Raw genomic sequence first — 22330 nt, forward strand, 5'->3', positions numbered from 1 at the left:
ACAGTTGAATGTACAGAAATGGGCCACATCTTTAATAAACACATGCAAACGATTGTTGAATAGGAATATACACTGGATATGGTTACATTATATACTATTTTTGAATCCAAGTCGATGTAAATTGCCAACTATTGTTCGGGCTTTTAGAGGAGCTCTGGAACCTTATCTAACCAGCAGAGGGCAGATTATTATCATCCCTTCATGAATCACTTTGCCTGAATAAATTAGTGTGTTAGAAAAGCTTGAAAAGAAATATAATATGTAGGCATACAAAATTCGGTTGCTTAAAAGAGCTTTTCTCCTGAACGGAATACCAAATTTGGGTCCTTCAGGTGAGTTAACTTTGTGGCACTTCAATCAAAAATCAAAACACACCAAATTTTGGTGTACTGACACTGACACCAGTCTATACATTCAAAATATCATGACAATAATAATAATAATAAAAAGTGTGTAAATATTAAAAACTGAAAGGGATAGTTCACCCAAAAATGAAAATTCTGTTATCATTTTTTTTTTTTTTTTTTGCTTATTTTAATTAACAACCAGAAAATTACATGACTACATCAAACTAATAAAAAACTGTATAATCATAACAAATGTCAACAACAAGTATCAAACACCAAAGATAGGTATATTGAATGTAAATGCAGGCTTTGCGTGTCAGTGAATGTGTAATGTGCATATAATAAGGAAAATATTATTGTAGACTCTGTCATTGACCCAGACGTTCCTATGTGATTTCGCTATTGAAGTGTATCAGCGCCGGATCACGTGACCTCCACTATCTGCACTCTCATTGGTAGTCGCCACATTGAATTGCTGCTTATTTACATTCTGTAAATTCAAATAGTCAACTCTCATTGGAATGTTTTTTCTAGTTGTGTTGTTACTGCACCCTCATAGTCAGAATGTCCCTTTATTATTAGGCTAAATTATTACAGTGTTGCTTGCCATAAAAGCTTTGGAGTGCTTTCAAACATTGTCGTCTCTTACTTTTCTCACATTTGTCACTGACTGTGACCTAAAGGTCGTTTCTTGTTTATGACTTTACTGTTCAGGTTTTTAACCTTAGTTCATGACCCAAAGTTGTCGCTGGTCTGTGACCTCATGGCTTTGCCAGGCTGTTAACCTCTTACATATAATGTGTTTATAACCCATGATGGTTCCTGTTGATTTAGTAAATCTCAACTGCTTAAATCCTTTTATTGTTGCAAAATGTAAACTATATTATTGCATAGCTCTAACATGCTAAATGTGATATAGGGTCATTCCGTGTCAACTCAACCAGAGTTCCCCAACTAAAAAAAAAAACGATTTTGAAGAAGAAATGAAGAAGAAAGCCAACATATTTATTTACTGAGCTATCCATTATTTTATAGAGGGGGATCAAAATTACAATTTTCACCTGCGATTTTGACCAAATGGGGGGAGAAAGGACTGACATCTCTGGAATTGAACCGTACAGGTCTTTAAAAATCAAGATACCAACAGAAAAGTTTAATAATCAGAATCTAAAAGCATAAGATATCTTTAATACTTCTTGAGTTACAGGCATGCAAACTTTGCGGTAAAAAAACAAAAAGTTGGCATATAATGCAACAAGGATTACTAAAGTCAACAGATTTAATAATATACCTATCGATCTATTTGTAAAAATAAAATAATGGTTCTGGAATTTTTGCAAAGTCTCTCCCAAAAAAGTAATTTGGCTCCAAATCTGGTCAAAATGGTCCCCTCTACAAAATAGTGGATTATTTAGTATAATTCATCCATAACATTTATTATTTTAACTTTCATCACTATTTATGTTTGTCTTTCACTAGAAATAATATAAAATATGACAAAATCAACAATTTTAGAAATTGAAATTTGATGTGAAACAGAATGACCCTAAAAATCATGAAGATATTAAGATATTTTAAACATTAACATCATGATATTCTGTATATCTGCTTTGAAACAGTGTGAGAAGCACTATATAAGAAAAATGAGCTTGGCTTGACTTGACCTCACAACCACTCCTTATGGTGCGGTGATGATCAATATAGTTTTTTTGTTACCAGAACCCATAACCACATACCACTCTTTCTCTCAAACAGCTTTGAGAAATTATTTCGTATCCGACACAACTGTGTTTGTACAATTGGAAATCTGACCTTTGGATTTCACAGACAAGAGACCCAACATGGAAAAACAAGCCAAAACTCTCAGTTTTCACCATCATCTTGGATTGTTTTCCCTTCTGTTGAGGTTTGAGAAGCTTGGTTCTTTGACACGATAGATGTTCTCACCACTTTCAGAGGACTGTGATGAGACATGGCCTCTCTGATGCTGGGCCTGGTTTTCATGTTCTTGTAAGCTACACCTAAATTACCCAGGATTGCTTCCAGAGGCAGATATTTAGCCACTCTATGAGAGAGAGAGAGAAAGCATGTTACATATACACCATCGTGGATTGAATCCAGAAGCAAGTCATTCTTGTTTTCAGTGAAATATCTTCATAAATTTGCCGACACTTAGCTTTTTGTCTATATCCACGTTCGTATGTGGGTGTATGTGTGCACATCTGAGTAAGCCATCCCTAAATTGCTGTGCGGATCGTAATGACATGCAGACTATTTCATCACTCTGTAAACTAATAAACAGGGACAACACAGCAGCTCGCGCTCCTAATCAAACCTGACGACAAGTGACAGGAGGCTATTAGCCTCCCATTCACCAAATGATCATCCTGCTCTGAGTAAGGCCAACAGGCATGCCAGTGGGGCCTCCAGGATCCTTCATGGAAGCCATTATATGCCCTGTCTGACACCCAGCTATGCCCTGACAAGGGGAGGGGGGTCAGAGGTCAACTCGACCATTAGCAGGCTATTACAGGGCTTCACTTTATATTTTCAAGACTCAGAGAGCGCAAGAGAACCAAGAAGACACTATGTGAGGAGTACTGCAGTAAGACTACGTTGAGAAAAAGCACTAAGCCACACTACAAGTTACTAATGAAAAAGCATTTTGCATAAAACAAAGCCTGTATTTCTTGTCATATTACTTTGATGAAAATTAAGCATATTTCCCTCCACAATGTCATTAATTATCAGATTCTCAGTACTGTATACAGCAATTTTATAATGGAAAAGAGGAAACATGTTCTTCAAGACTAGTGTTCTCTAGTGAACGCAGTCTTACAACTAACATCTCTAGTTTTAAAGGTTCCCTAGAATTGAAAACTGAATTCACCTCCGCATAGTTAAATAATTAGAGTTCTGTACATGGAAATGACATACAGTGAGTCTCAAACTCCATTGTTTCCTCCTTCCTATGTAAATTTGATTTTTGCAAAAGACCTCTGAAGAACAGGCGAATCTCAACATAACACCGACTGTGATGTAACAGTCGGGATCATTAATATGTACACCCCCAAATTTTGCATATGCCAGCCCATGTTCAAGGCATTAGACAAGCCAGTATTAACATCTGGAGCTGCACAGACGAATAATCAGACTTTATGTAGGTAAGCAAGCAAGGACAATAGCGAAAAATGGCAGATGGAGCAATAATAACTGACATGATCCACGATATCATGATATTTTTAGTGATATTTGTAAATTGTCTTTCTAAATGTTTCGTTAGCATGTTGCTAATGTACTGTTAAATGTGGTTAAAGTTACCATCGTTTCTTACTGTATTCACGGAGACCAGAGCCATGTCGTTATTTTCATTTTTAAACACTTGCAGTCTGTATAATTCATAAACAACTTCATTCTTTATAAATCTCTCCAACAGTATAGCATTAGCCGTTAGCCACGGAGCACAGCCTCAAACTCATTCAGAATCAAATGTAAACATCCAAATAAATACTATACTCACTTGATCTGATGCTGCATGATGAACACTTTGTAAAGATCTATTTTGAGGGTTATATTAGCTGTGTGAACTTTGTTTATGCAATGTATTATAGAGTTGCGAGCACGAGCATTTAAATTGGAATCGGCGCATATTTAATTATGCCCCAAAATAGGCAGTTAAAAAATTTAATAATAAAAAATCTATGGGGTATTTTGAGCTGAAACTTCACAGACATATTCAGGCGACACTTTAGACTTATATTACATCTTGTGAAAAAGGATTCAATGGCACCTTTAAAAATATATGTATAATTAGCTGATTATTGGCCTGTATTTGATATTTAAACAGAGATGTATCGGAGTACATTTGGCTGGATTATATAATAACAAGTTATGTGAGCTGGTCTATATTCCTCACCCCAGAACCATTTCCCAAAGCCTTCTCACTGATCTCTGTAAGCTTTATCTCTCATTTACAGGCTTAAAATCTGTTCAAGACTGATCTGAGATCAGCCCTAATGGCCCCAGGAGGATTATAGAAGCAAAAGGAAGATTTGAGAGTAATGAGAGACTGAAATGAGCTCATAGGTGAAAAGTGACGCTTGAATCCCAGCTGTTTGGTTAAATATATTGCTGTGCTTTGAGCATTTCCGTGAGATTTGTGAAATATAGGCCTGGATGTTGTCACAGTCGCTGTTTGTGTAGGAAGGTGAGACTCTAACTCAATATACATGGCTTAGGAGAGCGGCGGGGAATGGGCCGGATTGGACCTGGAATGCCGATGGAAGAAAAAAGGGGGCAGGTCACAGAGGCTGTTTCGGATCAGAGAGACTCGTGGACGTGGGTGACTGATATGTCAGACATGTAAACACACTTTTATAGTGGCGCAAGCAGGATTTTACTGTGGGAATCTCTCTCCGTCTTCCTGACACCCTCATACACTCACAGACGTATTTTAGAGATTTATATTTTACAATGGAAACAAACATAAACCCTGTAGAGAAGCTTACATCTTCATTCACTGATCATTCTAATCTTTTCACAAAGATGTGTGTGTGTGTGTGTGTGTGTGTGTGTGTGTACACCTCCCCCTTTGCTCCTTAATTATGAGGGTCATAATCTCCATGCCTAAAGTGTCACAGTGTATAAAGGTTTATTATGGCCGACGTGGGGTTCAGGGGAAGAGGGCGAGTGGTGGAGGGGGAAGACAAAGACACACACACACACACACGCACACACGCACACACGCACACACACGCACACACGCACTCACACACACATTCTTTTATAACTTTCTTTTACACATATATTTTTACACTCTTTGGACCCTGCCTATCTCACATGCACACCAGTGTTATTTTAATATTATTTATGCATGATTATAGCGTTTATTAATATTTTGAATTAGCTTTTTATTTTCAGTTTTCATTTGAATTTTAGTTTAAATTTTAGTAATATGTTATGTTATGTGTTATGTGCTTTTGTCATTTTCTTTTTCTTTTATTTTTTAAATACTATTTAGGTTTATTTATTTATTTATTTATTTATTTGCTTTAACTTAAACTTATTTCAGTTAGTTACTGGCAACATGTCTAATTTTTATGTAGTAAATTTCTTTTAGTAATAAATTTAGTTTTTTTTATATATATATTTTCTAATATTTCTATTTTCTATTTAATATTTATTATATATATATAATATTTATATTTTATTTTACACTTTATATAAATTACAAAAATGTTTTTGTATTTTTAGTTTTAGTTAATAACCCTACTCAAAATATAGCACACCTATCACATAGACTAAATTTTTCATTTTGTGTGGCTTTTTTTTTTTTGTGGTATTTTTGGAGTCTGGCAGCATCTGTCCCCATGAACTTTCTTTTTTAAAAGAGCAGAAAGAGCCTTCTTCAAAACATATCCTTTTGCATTCCATGGGAGAACTAGAACTTTTAGACTTTTCATTTTTGGATGAGCTAACTTTATAAAGTCCGCTTTACACTGTATTCAATACAACAACTCAACCCGAGCAGAAACTATTCCAGATTGCCTCATAAACACCATTTTCCTCCATCAGAGAGCATTTCTCTTCTGAAGGAGTGTGTGTATATGTGCATTTTTGTGGAGCGGGCCAATGACTTGATTTGCATCATGTTCTGCTACATGCACACTGGCATGCCTCATCACACAACTTTGTTTCATAAAATCTGTTTCAGATTTCTCTCACCTAATAATAGACATAACATCATGCATCCCTTCGATTACACCCCCAAACACCACCCATCAAACAACCCGCAGTTCCCTTGTAAGCCTCTTTAGATCCCTTGTTAGGTTCCTCTTTTGCTCTGTTTGCCAGAAATTACGTAATATTATAATGTATAATCCCACCACTGGGTTTTCACAATTAGTATATTTATATGAAAGCTGTGTTGAATCTTGGTGATAAATATCTGATGAATGAGAGACTCCCCTCGACAAATCCCCTCACCAGATGCACAATACATCACGTGGTCCTGGAAAGAGCCGTTTGGCTTTGAGACAGCTTCCTAATGAACACATAATGCTTGGATAGAGAGGCCTGGCAGATGAGCCGATCTCCATAAAGAAACCACATATGAGCCAGAACCATCCGGACCTCTGTTCCTGGACCCGCTGCACTCACAAACGCCAGGGACGTGTTTCCCTCGTCTTGAAGAATGCCTTTCGGCTCCCGCCGGAGCTGGAGGGAGTGACTGTGTATTAAACGAGTGTTTGTCATGGCACAGTGCTTGCGGGGAGAGTTGCTGTTCGGAATGAGATGGTTTGCTGGAGTTCAAGAGTGTTTGGATTGGGAATGTTTCACGGAAAGGATTCTAGCAGGCCTGAGGAAAAGGAAGACATTCTTCTAAGGATGAGGCTCACTAGAAGGACCAAGAAGGTCTGCTGTCTTTCAGCATTCCCATTCATCTCAATGCAATTGCTGAGTTGCTCAACTGCCAAGACCTCCCTGGAAATACACAATTAAAATCTTCCATCTTTGCTCAAGGGAGAGCAGAATTTTTGAGCCAGTCATGTAATCTGTAATGGCCATGTCAAGAGCTATCTACCAACAGGAGCTAAAGCCAACTAGCCAAGCCATGACCGCTGAACTTGATAATGGTATGGAAGGTAGTTGAAGGTTTGTAAGACGCTTATGCCAAAAGATTTTGCCAGTTGTCTGTTTACCATTGTCTCATGCAAAGTACATGCACTGTGATTTCCCTCATCAGCAGGTCTGTGCAGGTCTGTGCTTGAGCAGCCCAAAAATTCTGTAGCCTTGCACAGATTTCCACGTCTGAACTTGTCATTGGCTCTTGAGCTTGGAATCAACTGCAGTAATGGATGGGCCCACTAGATAGCAACACTCACAGTTGGACCAGTTGATGTCAAGAACTATTCGAAGAAGATGAAGAAAAATGCCAGTCAAGCAAAAATAAATAAATAAATAAATAAATAAAATATTTGCATGGACAGTGGAAAAAGTTGCTTTTAACCTTTTTACGCTGACGGGCATGGCGACAACTACCTTCATTATTTAATAACAATGTGAATTAAGCTAAGTTACAATTATTTGTATTTTACAATTATTTCTACATGATACCAGATGAGAAAAAAAGGGTCTTATCTAGCAAAACGTTAATTCATTTTCTAAAAATATATATATATATATATATATATATATATATATATATATATATATATATATACACTTTTAACCACAAATGCTTGTCTTGAACTAGCTCTCTTTTTCTTCTCTATTAGAATTCTGGCAGTGTAGACACTGCTAAGTGTATTACTGCCCTCCATAGGTCAAAGTTTGAACTAAATTGTCATATACAATATGCTAGTGCAATTATATAACAATTAGTTCAAACTTTGACCTGTGGAGGGCAGTAATACACTTAGCAGTGTCTACACTGCTGGAATTCTAATAGAGAAGAAGAAGAAGAGAGCTAGTTCTAGTTCAACTGTTTGGGGTCAATTGAAGTCCAATATAAGGAGAATAATCCTGGAATGTTTTCTTCAAAAACCTTAATTTCTTTTCTACTGAAGAAAGAAAGACATAAACATCTTGGATGACATTGGGGTGAGTAAATTATCAGGAAATTTTAATATGAAAGCGAACTAAAGTTAATGACATAATTAACCCTTTCGATGGTGAGTTTAAATATTCTAACTGTCCCCCCAGAGTGAGTTTTTTTAAGGCGACCGTTATTTTAGAACGTTTGCCTTTAATGTTTCCATGGCGACGCGTCTTGCGTGTCACGAGCGCTGAACGCAGCAACAATAACACTGTATGACAGATGGATCGCTATTATTTAGTTTTTCCTTTTACATTTAAAATATTCGCAAAATTGCTTACCATGTCATCAACTATATGATATTCCGATTCTCAAATATGTGTAAGTGAGTGTGCTTTGTCGTTTTAAAACCTTTATAAATGATCTTTATCTTGATCTATAATGCGAGATGGGCGCCGCCATCTTAGTTTGCGCTGCAGTTCACAGAGTCCTGTCAGTCGGATTTACAGCAGGTGAATTCATCAATTTCTCCCGAAATATATGCAAGTAAGTGGCTGGTGAACTGGAAGAATAATAGAGTAAACGTTATAGTTACTTAGGCCCATTATGTGCGTCTGATATGAATAAATGTCGGCAAATTATATTTGTTATTGCTGCTTCCACTGATGTCGGACATCAGTGTGTATTTGATAAAACTCTTAATGTATTGTTTTAATGGTGATTATGCATATTTAAATGTCTGAAACCTTAAAAGAAACATTATGTGGCTGAAAACGCTGCATAGCTGTGATATATGACAAGAGCTGCGCGCGTCCGTCTCGCAGCCAGAGCGCGAAAGCACAGTTTGAATCTGGCAGTTATGTGACGTCGCTGAACGTTCGAAATCCCATATGTGGTACCGTACGCCCAGGGGCACAGAAATAAAAATCCCATATGTGGGACCGTACCGCTCAAAGGGTTAAGTGATTAATTGATGATTGAAAATTAGTGATGAACACCTGCTGTTAACAAGCAGATTCACTGTAGAAAAGAGAAACACAATAACTAATAGTTAACAGTAGGTGTTCATCACTAATGCTTAATCATCACTTAATTAATCACTTAATTATGTCTTTAACCATTTAGAGAGGGACCAAATGTACTCTGAGCAGAGTTAATTTAACTGGGGATTTTGCTGTGTACAGGTCAGTGCTCTTTAAGTTGTTTATGTTCATTATTATTGTAATGTTATGTGCTTTAAGACATGAGGCATGAGTTTAACGTTGTCTCTTGTGACATTTTTGTTTGCCACATGCTTTTGTTTGCTTCATGTGTTTTGAAGGAGGCGTGGCTTTGGAGACGCTCTGAAGGGAGTGTGGGATCTTACGCTTTCAAAGCTAGCTCCCTATTGCTAGCCTCTCTGGAAATTGCCTACCCTACCTTTACGATTCATTGGTGCTTCAGGGGTCCTTGTAATTAGCCCCCTGGTGCAGCTTGACTATTATTTCACCAAGTCTTATGAAGATCCCAAATCCTCAAAACAATGCAGCAATCAAAGACAATATCAGCTATAGGCTTGCTAGTGTGCTTGTCCACTGGGCAGCTCAAAATTCCTTCTGGTGCAGCTAGGTTCAATGCTCACAGTTTTGGGGTGTCTCGGTGGAGCAGACAAACAGCAGCAAACTCTGCCAATTACTGTACTGCTGGGTGTGAAAACTAGAAAACCAGGGGATCCATCTTGAGGGCTGTGCTTTTTTCCTTTGTCTATCTCTCCGGATTGAGTCTGAATGCAGTGCTGACCACATAATTCATCTATCCATTCACAGGAGGCAGAGACAAAGTTCCCAGCACCTCGACTCAAGAGTCATATTTCATCATGAAAGCCTCTGGTGGTGTTTTAAATGCTTTATATTAACTCTCTCTCTCTCTCTCTCTCTCTCTCTCTCTTTCTCTTTCACCCTTCTCTCTGTATCTTCTTTTATGTCTATTTCTTCTTCTTCTTTCTCATTTTTGTATGGTGGGTCACAGGTAATTGGTCCAGATTTTTTCGATCACCCTAGAGACGGTCTGACTTGGCCCTTTAATAGGACCCCTAAAGACACCACGAAGGGGTTCAAAGGCAAGTGTACAAGACTCAAATGGAACAGTGAAATTAGTCCTCGCTGCGGGAAAGGCTTCCGAGAGAACAATGGACCGCACTTATAGATGAAATAAGACCCATACGTGAATAGTTAGGGACCCTAATCAGGGAGAATGGACATGTTCCCAAAGGAATCAGTCAAGGTTCCTAACAAGGACCTGTAAGCAAAGAAGAAAGAGTAGGAGTTTGAAATGGTGGGTCTCAGTGGACTTGCTCCACTCAAGCATGGTCCGATTTTCCCCAACTTCCATTAATTAACTTCACGTTCAAAGGACAGGGATAATAAACTATTAATTTGAGGCATTAATTGAGACTTATTCCTGCAAACGTTGCAGTTTTATGTTTCTCTGACTGGAGTGGACTTTTGTTTTCTTTGGATGGTCAAGGTTATGATGGCTGCATTGCCATGGTTTCCGAGTAATGGAATGCAAAGAAGAAAGCGAATTTAACACTGGGTTCTTTTTCCCTGTCGGAGGGACAGAGTCACACAGGGAGGAGGGCCAGGCCGGCGGTCTCTAAGGGCTGTTTTATTGGGGGCTCGCTCACTAAAGCATGTAATTCTGCTGTTGATTTTAGTCTGAGCTGCAGTTGGCGTAGTCAATGGTCCTGTTCAGGCCTTTCTCCATCAGGTCTGTCTCTGGGGGGCAGTGAATGCCTCGTTAAAACACACGTAAACGACCACAGACAGAGCCAGCTATGCCCCCTGATGCACACAGTCACTTAAAGCCATTTACTGCCATGCATAAGTACTTACGCCATCTATTACCACGCTCAAGCGGGCAGAGCCAGCGGTCAGGTGTCTTTACTGCACAGCATGTGTAATGGAACCGATTCTGATATGACATAACTGCAGTTTTCTAGTGATGAATTATTAATAAGAAAGAAGAAAAAAGCATTAAGAGCGTATGAATTACAGCATTAGAATGATGTGGTTGCAGCATCCTGTAAAAGTATATTTTTCTTTATTTTTTTCAAATGAGTTCATAAATAAAGAGCTGTGGTTCTTGTTGGATGCATAGTAAAGAATGCAGGAGATTTAGACAAGAGACGCTAACATAAATATGGTGTGTTGATGCATGACAACATTATTTAAAAGATCTTCTGCAGTGAGTTTGGATGAAGCAGTGGGATAAAATTATAGCTGCATTCATCTCTCTATATATTTATATATGTATTTATTTGTATCATGTAGATTTATTATTTTTGGTTGACCAAGTTGGAAAGATGTCTGTGTCTTAGCGTAATCCTCAGCATAATCCTGAAAGAACAGCCAAGCTTGAACTGGCAGGCTGTAAAGAACTGTTAAAGAACATCTGATTGAACATTTGTCATGTAGAGATGTGGACATGTCAAGTGCCATCAGGAGAGAATCCACTTCCAATGTCCCTAGAAAAGGTGGATTTAATTCTCCAGTAACGTTTGATTTACTGGGTGAGGAATTTTTAATATAAACTCAGGGAGAGATAATCGATTTCCTGAAAAGAGTAGTTTGAAATTTTGCACTAGAATATAATATTGTGGGAAATTACTTTCTTTGAATTGTGGAACTGGGATAAGTAGAATTTTACACTCATGGACTATGGAGGTTTCGATTCGGTAAAATACTGATGTTGATAAAAACTCGATTCAGAGGGGAAAATTACAGAGCAAATTACCTACTTTTTTCATCTCAGAATCCTCTATCTAGATGGGCATGTCTTTGCTGTTTTTTTATTTTTTTGCAACACTTTTTTTTAAAATACCTTTCTTGAACACTAAACCTAAATGCACCTTCATTATGTAAAACTTTCTGCAACGATTGTGAGTAATAAAACAGTTTGTGCAGCTGCCCATCCCTTTGGTAACACCCACATTCAGACTATAGACAGTCAGCAATATTTAGAGATGCAAACCCAACCCTATCTCTATCAGTACATGAAATCACAGACGTCCTATATTAATAAATATAACTTAAATGATGTTTGGAAAATGAATCCTGTTCGTTTGAATACTGAATACTGCTGAAAATGCAATATGGTCGATACCAATATCTGATAACGAGGCACAAAGTATGCATCTGAATGAATTGAGACAGGTTTAATTGCTAAGTCATTAACTAAAAAATCATTTCAAGCTTATCCTAACCTTCATCAAATGGGCAGTGACTCTGTTCTGCTTTTCTCTCTAATGAGTTTAATTGTTACAATCAGAGCGGGGGGTCTGATCAGACGGGTCTGACATCTATTAAACCCTAAACGCTATAGCTGGGATTCCCATTGGAATATAGCCACCAGAGCGAGCGGGCGTCACATTCCCACCAGAGTAAGAGAGAAAAGAAAATGCGGACTGAAAACGAGGCCACTGAGGTTGACACCCTGACGCCCTTTTCTTACTCTTGGTCCCACCGGTCAATTAAAACAAGAAAAAACAACAGAGCAGAAAAAGAAAAGCCCCTAATCAACTGGGCTTGGTAGTCCTGGATAGACAAAAGAGGTCAGAGGGTTTTGTGTGAAGCTCTGAATGCTGGTGGAGTCTTACAGACAGAGCTGCATTTACCGTCCTTACAAAGACCCAACATGGCCGTTTCCTCATCCTTTAGGGCCGTACTAAAACCCCTATCAAAGCACATGTTAATTTCTCCAAATGAATAGACGTGAGAAATCCCAAAACGCCTTTACAGCGTGTGAAAGGATGAAGCCGCTAAATAAATGGACAGAATCCGCACACAGACCGCCAGGTGAAAATGATGGGTCTGATTTTTGGTTCCTGGGATATGGTCTGCTGTCTTCAATGACTTTGGCATGCTAACAGCCTGACTTTTGTTAGCGGGTGTTGGTGTTGAAACTTGTGCTGTCAAGAAAAAGACTTAAAATGAAAGGTCAATGTAAAATGAACGTCAGCAAGGAGGTAAACAAAAGTGTGCCAGCTGAAAAACAGATTTAAGAAAGAAACAAAAGACACTGGCATGTGAAATATGAGCCTTTTTTAAAAATACAATAATTTTATATAAAAACTACAGAATATTTCCACCAATATTGCCCAGGAAATAGTTCATACAGTTGAACAAACATTGATAATTGACTCCAATACAGGAACCTGCCATTAAACAGACTGTAAGACTGTTATGTAGTTTATAGTATCTTTGTAATACTAATATGCAGTGTTAGGGGTAACACATTGTTACAGATCCCTTGTTCCCCTGGACTCCATTTCCCAAGATCCTCCTGTTCTCCACACCTGCACTCACTTCCCTCGTCATCTCCCCATCATCACGGATCACCTGCACCTGGACTCTATTGTTAGCACTCCCTTTATATTGCACTCACTCCCTTCACTCCTTGTCTGTTCTTATGTTAATCTTAGGTGTGTGTAACGTATGTTTTCTCCTACTTGTATATTAAAGACCCGTAATTGTGGATATCCGTGTACTGCCTCATCCATACGCTAGCACACGTAACAGTAGAACAGACCCAAACCGCTGGACATCCACATCATCAAGATGGGTCTTCTCTTAGTTCCTGTACCCCCAACGGTTCGCAATGTCGAGGCTCCTACTCCTCTTCAACCTCCTACTTCAGCGGCAGAAAAGCTCATCGGGCTCTTCCAGATTGGACGTTCACTAGAGAGGTATGTGGAGGAGTTCGTAGAGCTAGCTTCTCTGACTAACTGGTCTGATGCACGTTTGATCGCCCTGTTTCTGGACGGACTGGACGAGAACACTATCCGTTTTTATGAACCTGAAGATTATTTTTCCCTGAACGAAACCATTAATCTAATTTTATATTTAAACGGATCTAGTTTCTATTGTGATGAGGTTCAGGATATGTGTTCATCTCGTCCAGTCTCTCCTGAAACACGGGCGGCCAGGCCAGTTGGTCAGCCTGCGTCTCCCTCCGCATATCCCTCCAGTGAACTGATTTCCTGGTCAACGCTGGACCCACACTCCTCTATTGGGTCCAGAAAGCGGCGGAGGAGGAAGCAAGCCGCTCCAGTCTCTCCAGAGCCCGCTCCAGTCTCTCCAGAGCCCGCTCCAGTCTCTCCAGAGCCCGCTCCAGTCTCTCCAGAGCCCGCTCCAGTCTCTCCAGAGCCCGCTCCAGTCTCTCCAGAGCCCGCTCCACTCTCTCCAGAGCCCGCTCCACTCTCTCCAGAGCCCGCTCCACTCTCTCCAGAGCCCGCTCCACTCTCTCCAGAGCCCGCTCCACTCTCTCCAGAGCCCGCTCCACTCTCTCCAGAGCCCGCTCCACTCTCTCCAGAGCCCGCTCCACTCTCTCCAGAGCCCGCTCCCGTTCCTACGGGTATTCTATTTGTATTTGAGGGGATGGACTGGCCCTCTGCTTCTGCCACTGAGCCAAGTCGTCCAGTCTCCGCCGAGCCGGCATCTCCAGTCTCCGCCGAGCCGGCAGCGCCAGTCTCCGCCGCCGAGCAAGCAGCGCCAGTCTCCGCCGCCGAGCAAGCAGCGCCAGTCTCCGCCGCCGAGCAAGCAGCGCCAGCCTCCGCCGCCGAGCAAGCAGCGCCAGTCTCCGCCGCCGAGCAAGCAGCGGCAGTCGCCGCCGCCGAGCCCTCAGCTCCATGCTCCACCGCCCTAAAGCCCACTCCTGCCCACAGAAACAATCCCTTCCTCAGACTTTTAAAGACTTTCCTTAAATTCCCCATGTATTTTTTGGGGGGGGGCCTAGTACCCGTTCCGGTACCTGTGGGTGGGGAACTCCTGGGCGGGGTTTCGGAAGCGCCAGAGCCCACCAGGGCTCCTGACCCTCCATGGCAGCCCGCTGCACCTGACCCGCCGTGGCTGCCCGCGGCTCCAGACCCGCCGTGGCTGCCCGCGGCTCCAGACCCGCCGTGGCTGCCCGCGGCTCCAGACCCGCCGTGGCTGCCCGCGGCTCCAGACCCGCCGTGGCTGCCCGCGGCTCCAGACCCGCCGTGGCTGCCCGCGGCTCCAGACCCGCCGTGGCTGCCCGCGGCTCCAGACCCGCCGTGGCTGCCCACGGCTCAAGACCCGCCATGGTTCATGGATCCGCCCTGGAGACCTCCGTTCCTGTCCGCTCCTCTCCCTGCACCTGCATGAGGTCTCCAGGGCGCCCGCCCCCCCTCCCGGTGTCTCCATCTACGGCGCGAGGTCGCGCCTACCGGGAGGGGGGAGTACTGTTACAGATCCCTTGTTCCCCTGGACTCCATTTCCCAAGATCCTCCTGTTCTCCACACCTGCACTCACTTCCCTCGTCATCTCCCCATCATCACGGATCACCTGCACCTGGACTCTATTGTTAGCACTCCCTTTATATTGCACTCACTCCCTTCACTCCTTGTCTTTTCTTATGTTAATCTTAGGTGTGTGTAACGTATGTTTTCTCCTACTTGTATATTAAAGACCCGTAATTGTGGATATCCGTGTACTGCCTCATCCATACGCTAGCACACGTAACACACATTATAAGTAACACAAATTACATATTTAGGTTACTTTGTTAAAGCAACTAGTAAAGTAATGCATTACTTTTGAATTTACAACAAAATATCTGTTATTTTTTTCAACAAAAGTAACACAGGTTACTTTGTTTCCCCATGTATTGACTGACAGCTCTCCTGTCCTCATGTTGAGAGGAATCGTGAGTAAGTGCAGAGTAGAGGTCAACCAATATGGGTTTTTCTATGGCCGATGCCGATATTTAGAAATCAGGGCAGCCGATGGCTGATATATGATGCCGAATATTTTGGCCAAAACGTTTGGCCTATTTTCTTTCTCCAGTAACGTACAGAAACAGAATTGATAACATCAGAGATTATCTATACAACGCAGGCTAGTATAATAATTTGGCCGCTGAGCTTGTTACCAGGTTTTGGTACCCGCGCCTACCTATAGCCTAAACTACAGCTGGTTGAAGGCTCACATGCCCCGTACAACAGGGAATGTGTGAGTGACTTGAGCGCTTGAAAAACAGCAGTCCACTAGATTTTCCACACATTGTTCCGCGTTCACGGCCAAAGTGCCTGCATATTAATTTGCAGTATAATCAGCCTGATGCCGATTAATTAAAAAATGCCAAAAATCGGTCAACCTATAGTGCAGAGGTGTTGTGTGCACTGTGTAAATATGATGGTTATTGTAGTTCTAGGCTAAATGTGAACATTTGCACAAAAACAGAGTCAGTATTCCTCAAAATCAATAAAAACTGTGAAATGTAATCTCAGAATATTATGCAAGCAAACCTGCAGTTTTTTCTAAGGCATGTTTATAAAAGCTACTTAAATGCCCTAATTGAACTGAGGCCTAATCCTGGTTTAGTCTAAGCCCTGTCTGTGAAACCAGGCCTTTATGTATTTAATCTCACTTTATTAATCAATATCTTTGCTGCTCCAATGAACCAATTCAACCATACTTATAAGTAAAATGACTTTAGACCACATTTGTGTGTTTTTTTATTTTATTTTATTTTTTATTGCTCAAGTAAGTGTTGAACTTTCTTCTCCTGTGTCATATTCTTCTTCAGTCCAGAATGGAATCACAGCTGAAAGCTTTACTTTCCATGAATAGTAACTAACACAATTAGCAACTTTTTAAGGGAGTAATGCAATATTGTAACAGTACTTTTAAAAGTAACTTTCCCAAACACTGCTTATGTGTATTTCTGTTGATACTTATTAATTTGAACATTAATTAAAAAGTTAAAGTACAATATGAATATATAATATAAATAACATTTATATATATACATTGGGTATGGAAAGCATTCAGATCCCCTTAAATTTTTCACTCTTTGTTATATTGCAGCCATTTGCTAAAATCATTTAAGTTCATTTTTTTCCTCATTAATGTACACACAGCACCCCATATTGACAGAAAAACACAGAATTGTTGACATTTTTGCAGATTTATTAAAAAAGAAAAAGTCTTTTTGGGAAAGATGAAACAAGTTTTTTACACCTGGATTTGGGGATCCTCTGCCATTCCTCCTTGCAGATCCTCTCCAGTTCTGTCAGGTTGGATGGTAACGTTGGTGGACAGCCATTTTTAGGTCTCTCCAGAGATGCTCAATTGGGTTTAAGTCAGGGCTCTGGCTGGGCCATTCAAGAACAGTCACGGAGTTGTTTTTTAACAAACTCCATGCGGGCTTTCATGTGTCTTGCACTGAGGAGAGGCTTCCGTCGGGCCACTCTGCCGTAAAGCCCCAACTGGTGGAGGGCTGCAGTGATGGTTGACTTTCTACAACTTTCTCCCATCTCCCGACTGCATCTCTGGAGCTCAGCCACAGTGATCTTTGGGTTCTTCTTTACCTCTTTCACCAAGGCTCTTCTCCCCCGATAGCTCAGTTTGGCCGGACGGCCAGCTCTAGGAAGGGTTCTGGTCGTACCAAACGTCTTCCATTTAAGGATTATGGAGGCCACTGTGCTCTTAGGAACCTTAAGTGCAGCAGAAATTTTTTTTGTAACATTGGCCAGATCTGTGCCTTGCCACAATTCTGTCTCTGAGCTCTTCAGGCAGTTCCTTTGACCTCATGATTCTCATTTGCTCTGACATGCACTGTGAGCTGTAAGGTCTTATATAGACAGGTGTGTGGCTTTCCTATTCAAGTCCAATCAGTATAATCAAACACAGCTGAACTCAAATGAAGGTGTAGAACCATCTCAAGGATGATCAGAAGAAACAGCAAAGGGTCTGAATACTTAGGACCATGTGATATTTCAGTTTTTCTTTTTTAATAAATTTGCAAAAATGTCAACAATTCTGTTTTCCTGTCAATATGGGATGCTGTGTGTACATTAATGAGGAAAAAAAATGAACTTAAATGATTTTAGCAAATGGCTGCAACATAACAAAGAGTGAAAAATTTAAGGGGGTCTGAATACTTTCCGTACCCACTATATATCATGTAAACAATATAAATATAATCAAATTTGGTTGCTGCCTTGTGCACAAGTAAATGTCACTCCAATCCCCATCTTAAGATCAGTAGAGTGACATTTCTTTGTGTGACTGTGTTGAAAGACTAGGAAAATCTAGTAAAACCAACACAAAGAAATACATTAACCAGAATGGAACTTACATGGCTTTCTCTGATTTCTCACACAAACTTTCATGCACTAATTTTAATAAAGTTATATTCCATGAGGCCAGTGCATAAGAATGCAATGTGGTGAGTTATCGGGTCTCTCTGGGCGTGTGTGCCGGTTCTGCATGCAACTTGAGACCAGCTCTCTTCTGCCTGGAAGACAGCCGTTGGATTTCTGCTGGCTTGGCCCAGGCCACCCGCACCCATCTTTATGAGCTCTGGCCTCAGCGCAGAGAGACCCTTAGCCACTGCTAACCCACTCAATTAGCAGACGTGCAGCGCTGAGGAGAGATCTGGCACACAAACACGAGTTTCCACTCCTGTAGATCTAAAGATGTGGTGAGACTGAAGCAGTGAGGTGCTCTGGGCTGCTCTGAACCTCTCTGACTGTAGGAGCTAGTGGAGATGTTGGCTTGGGAATTCTTCACATACTAGCCACTCAACTATATAAAGATACACACATTTGATCAGCTATCCCTGTAAGTTAAATGCTAGTATTAAAAAAAGAGAACCCATCAGCCGTTTTGACATTTTCTGCAAAAATTCCATATTGGTAAAACCAACACTGCATTTGGTTTTCCATTCAACTTTTTTTAATGTCCCGTCATCTCTCCAAAAAGTGCCAGAAGGACAGATAAAGTATAAAGTGAAGTCAAAACTACAGTGGGGAATATACTAAAAATTGGGCCAATTTAGTCCCAAGCACTATTGAAATAGCACACTTACAAGTTCATAACTAGTACATTGATATTAGTATACTTACTACATGAAGTATACTTAAAAATATACTTGAACATTACTTAAGTATGCTTCTTTTTTTGTAACGGTAGTTTAAGCTCCACTGCTATTTATATTGTTTTAAGATATTTTTTTTCTTTTCTCCATCTTGCTTTGTCCCTTTCATTTTCTTTTCTCTGGCAAACACTCACATTAGTGGATGTGACCTCTCACTTCCCCCATATAAATGATTAAGGATGTCATTAATGTTAGCTGATACCACTGCAGCGTGGCCAGTGCAAGACCTCATCCTGCAGAGAGACCAAGAGAGAGAGAGAGAGACACTCGTCGATCGTTGTTTATACTGCTGATGTCATCACTCCTTCGCTCGGCTCCTGTTTTCCCTTGAAACATTAGATTTGTGCTAAGAGGCACTTTTAAAAATTAAAACAATGCACTGTAAAGGCTCAAGTGACCCTCCTGTGTCTACAAGCAGCCATTATGGAAACACACAATGAAATTATCCATGGTGTTCAAAACATTTTATCACTGACATTATCCTTTCTATGAAGTCTTTATGTACAGTGTTTTATAATACAGTATATATGTCAGGGATAATCTACTGTCAGACAATCATTATCGCAAAATGAACACATACAGGATGTACGTTATTTTATTATTTGAGAAAAAAAATGTGCAGAATGCTGTGATTGATAACATTTAAATGTTCCCATTTCTTCAGTCGTATGTACTTGTAAATAATTGTAATATATAACAATACATAGCCTATTGAAAGATCTTTAGAATAACACATTCATAAAACACATAACATCAAATTTCTTGTGTTTTATTGCGTCATATTTAAGTATAAAATACATTTGTGCATGACTAATGTCACCAAAAAAAATGTCAAAAACAATTTATTTTTATAACATTGACAAAAATATGTTATTATAATGGTGCATTACAAAACAGATTTGCAAAAATAATGAGGTGTTTCTGAACATTACCTCTTGCCTGTGATTGGTCAGTCCCACACCCAAACTCATACCACTGATGATTGGTTAAGCCAGTGCTACTGTGTCAGTTTAGGATGCTAAAACAAATAGCAGTGTTTTGATGGGAAAGTACAAAGTTTGACCATCCTAAATACTTGTTTGAAAACATAAAATGGCATTTTGATACCAGTGGCGGCTTGTGGATATAACTGCTTTAAAATGGCTTTTTGGTCACTTTTAGACATAAAATGAAAAGAAAGAACATATACATATAATTTCACTCACCTACCCTTACGTTAATTTGATAAAGTATACTTAAGTAATGTTCAAGTATATTTTTAAGTATACTGAGAATACCTGAGAATACTAATTTCCTTTGACCTCATGATTCTCATTTGCTCTGACATGCACTGTGAGCTGTAAGGTCTTATATAGACAGGTGTGTGGCTTTCCTAATCAAGTCCAATCAATATAATCAAACACAGCTGGACTCAAATGAAGGTGTAGAACGATCTCAAGGATGATCAGAAAAAATGGACAGCACCTGAGTTAAATATATGAGTGTCACAGCAAAGGGTCTGAATACTTAGGACCATGTGATATTTCAGTTTTTCTTTTTTAATAAATTTGCAAAAATGTCAACAATTCTGTGTTTTTCTGTCAATATGGGGTGCTGTGTGTACATTAATGAGGAAAAAAAATGATTTTAGCAAATGGCTGCAATATAACAAAGAGTGAAAAATTTAAGGGGGTCTGAATATTTTCTGTACCCACTATATATCATGTAAACAATATAAATATAATCAAATTTGGTTGCTGCCTTGTGCACAAGTAAATGAATACTAAGAATACTAATATCAATGTACAAGTGGTAAACTTGTAAGTGTAATATTTTAATATTGCTTGGGACTAAATTGGCCCAGATTATATAAAAAGTACATGTTTAAGTGCACTATTAGTGTAACAGTAGTAAACTTTAAGTGCACAACTATGTTTCTCATTTGTACTGCATCTGTACTACAAGTGAAGTATACTGGTAGTTTACTATTTTAATACATTTTTTTAGTTTATCAAAGTACACTTTGAAGTATACACTCAGTAAACTAGTTTAGTAGTTTTATACTGTAAGTTTTCTTTAACTTATAAGAGATATAAATATACTTTTATCAACACTTGAATGTGGGTAAGTTTCATAAAACATTTTAAAAACAAAGACAACATTTTAAACAAACAGCTGCGAAAATTGCATTTTTGGACTAAATTGGCCCACTTAAACATAATTTTTACATACTTAAGGTGTAGGCTTACTATAAGTGTAACATAGTAATCTTTAAGTGCACTTGTGAGTATACTTAGTAGTTTACTATTTTAATAGTAGTAGTACATTTTTTTTAGTTTATGAAAGTTCACTTTGAAGTATACACTCAGTAAAGAACTTTAGTTGTTTTATACTGCAAGTATACGTGTAAGTTTTCTTTAATTGAACATAACACCATACTTATAGTTTACTATTTATATATTATTTTTGCACTTTAAGTATACTACTGTGTTCCTATTTAGGTATTAATTTCTATACTTGAAATATACATTTAACTGTACTTTAATTTTAAAAACATTTTATTCTACCTTCATGCATCCTTTTTTATCAACACTTGAATGTGGGTAGGTTTCATTTTAAACAAAAAGCTGAGAAAATTGCTTTTTTGTTAAAGACTTCATCTGGATTGGATTCAGAACGATGATCAAAACACAGATGGAGTAGATTGAGTCCATCAACACCTCCAAAGCATCAGTCGTTTGCTCTTCATGGGTTCATCATTTTATTCAAGAACATTAGGCAGTTGTGATTTACATGCTGTTTAATGTTTGATGATCACGTTTTATATTTGCATGAACAATCTTCTATTACTTGTTTCAGCTTCTTCTTCTCCTGTGTTTTGATCCAGATATTCTGTACCCTTTCAGAAGGTGCATAATAGCGCCCCCTACCTTATAACACTGAAAACAGGTCAATTCCTATGTTCAAGTGGACTCATTCATTCATTTCATTCATTGATCCTATATGACCACCAGTGGACTAGCCTACACAAAAATACTCAGACTGTATGAAAAACTATGTAAAAAAAAAAAAAAAAAAAAAAAGTATATTTAATAGGCTCCTCAATTAAAAGATTAAACACAATTACAAGCCAAGTATACTATGAATACTTAATTATACTTTTAAGTATATCTTGATCAAAAGATAGAGTACAAGGTATACTTAAGTGCAATTTGAAGTATATTTCTGAGAAGTACATCAAGTATATTTCTGAGAAGTTTTTAAAATGTAGACTGAAAGTATACTTTCATATTGTAGTTTAAAAGAAGCATGACTAGCACACTTGAATAAACTTCTTTTTCGTTCTATCACCTGAAGAAAAAAATCCATCCTTCAGTCCTTTTAAATGTCCATGTTAAAAGTGCTTGTTCGACCTTTTAGTGAAGCTAATTTCTGTAGCCTATATGTCCAACTTATGCTGGACGAATATGGTATCTTGCAAATTTGTTGGTGATTAAATATTCAATATCACTACTCTCCATAAAGG

Source organism: Megalobrama amblycephala, linkage group LG24 (genome assembly GCF_018812025.1).
Source record: "Megalobrama amblycephala isolate DHTTF-2021 linkage group LG24, ASM1881202v1, whole genome shotgun sequence".
NCBI lineage: Eukaryota > Metazoa > Chordata > Actinopteri > Cypriniformes > Xenocyprididae > Megalobrama > Megalobrama amblycephala.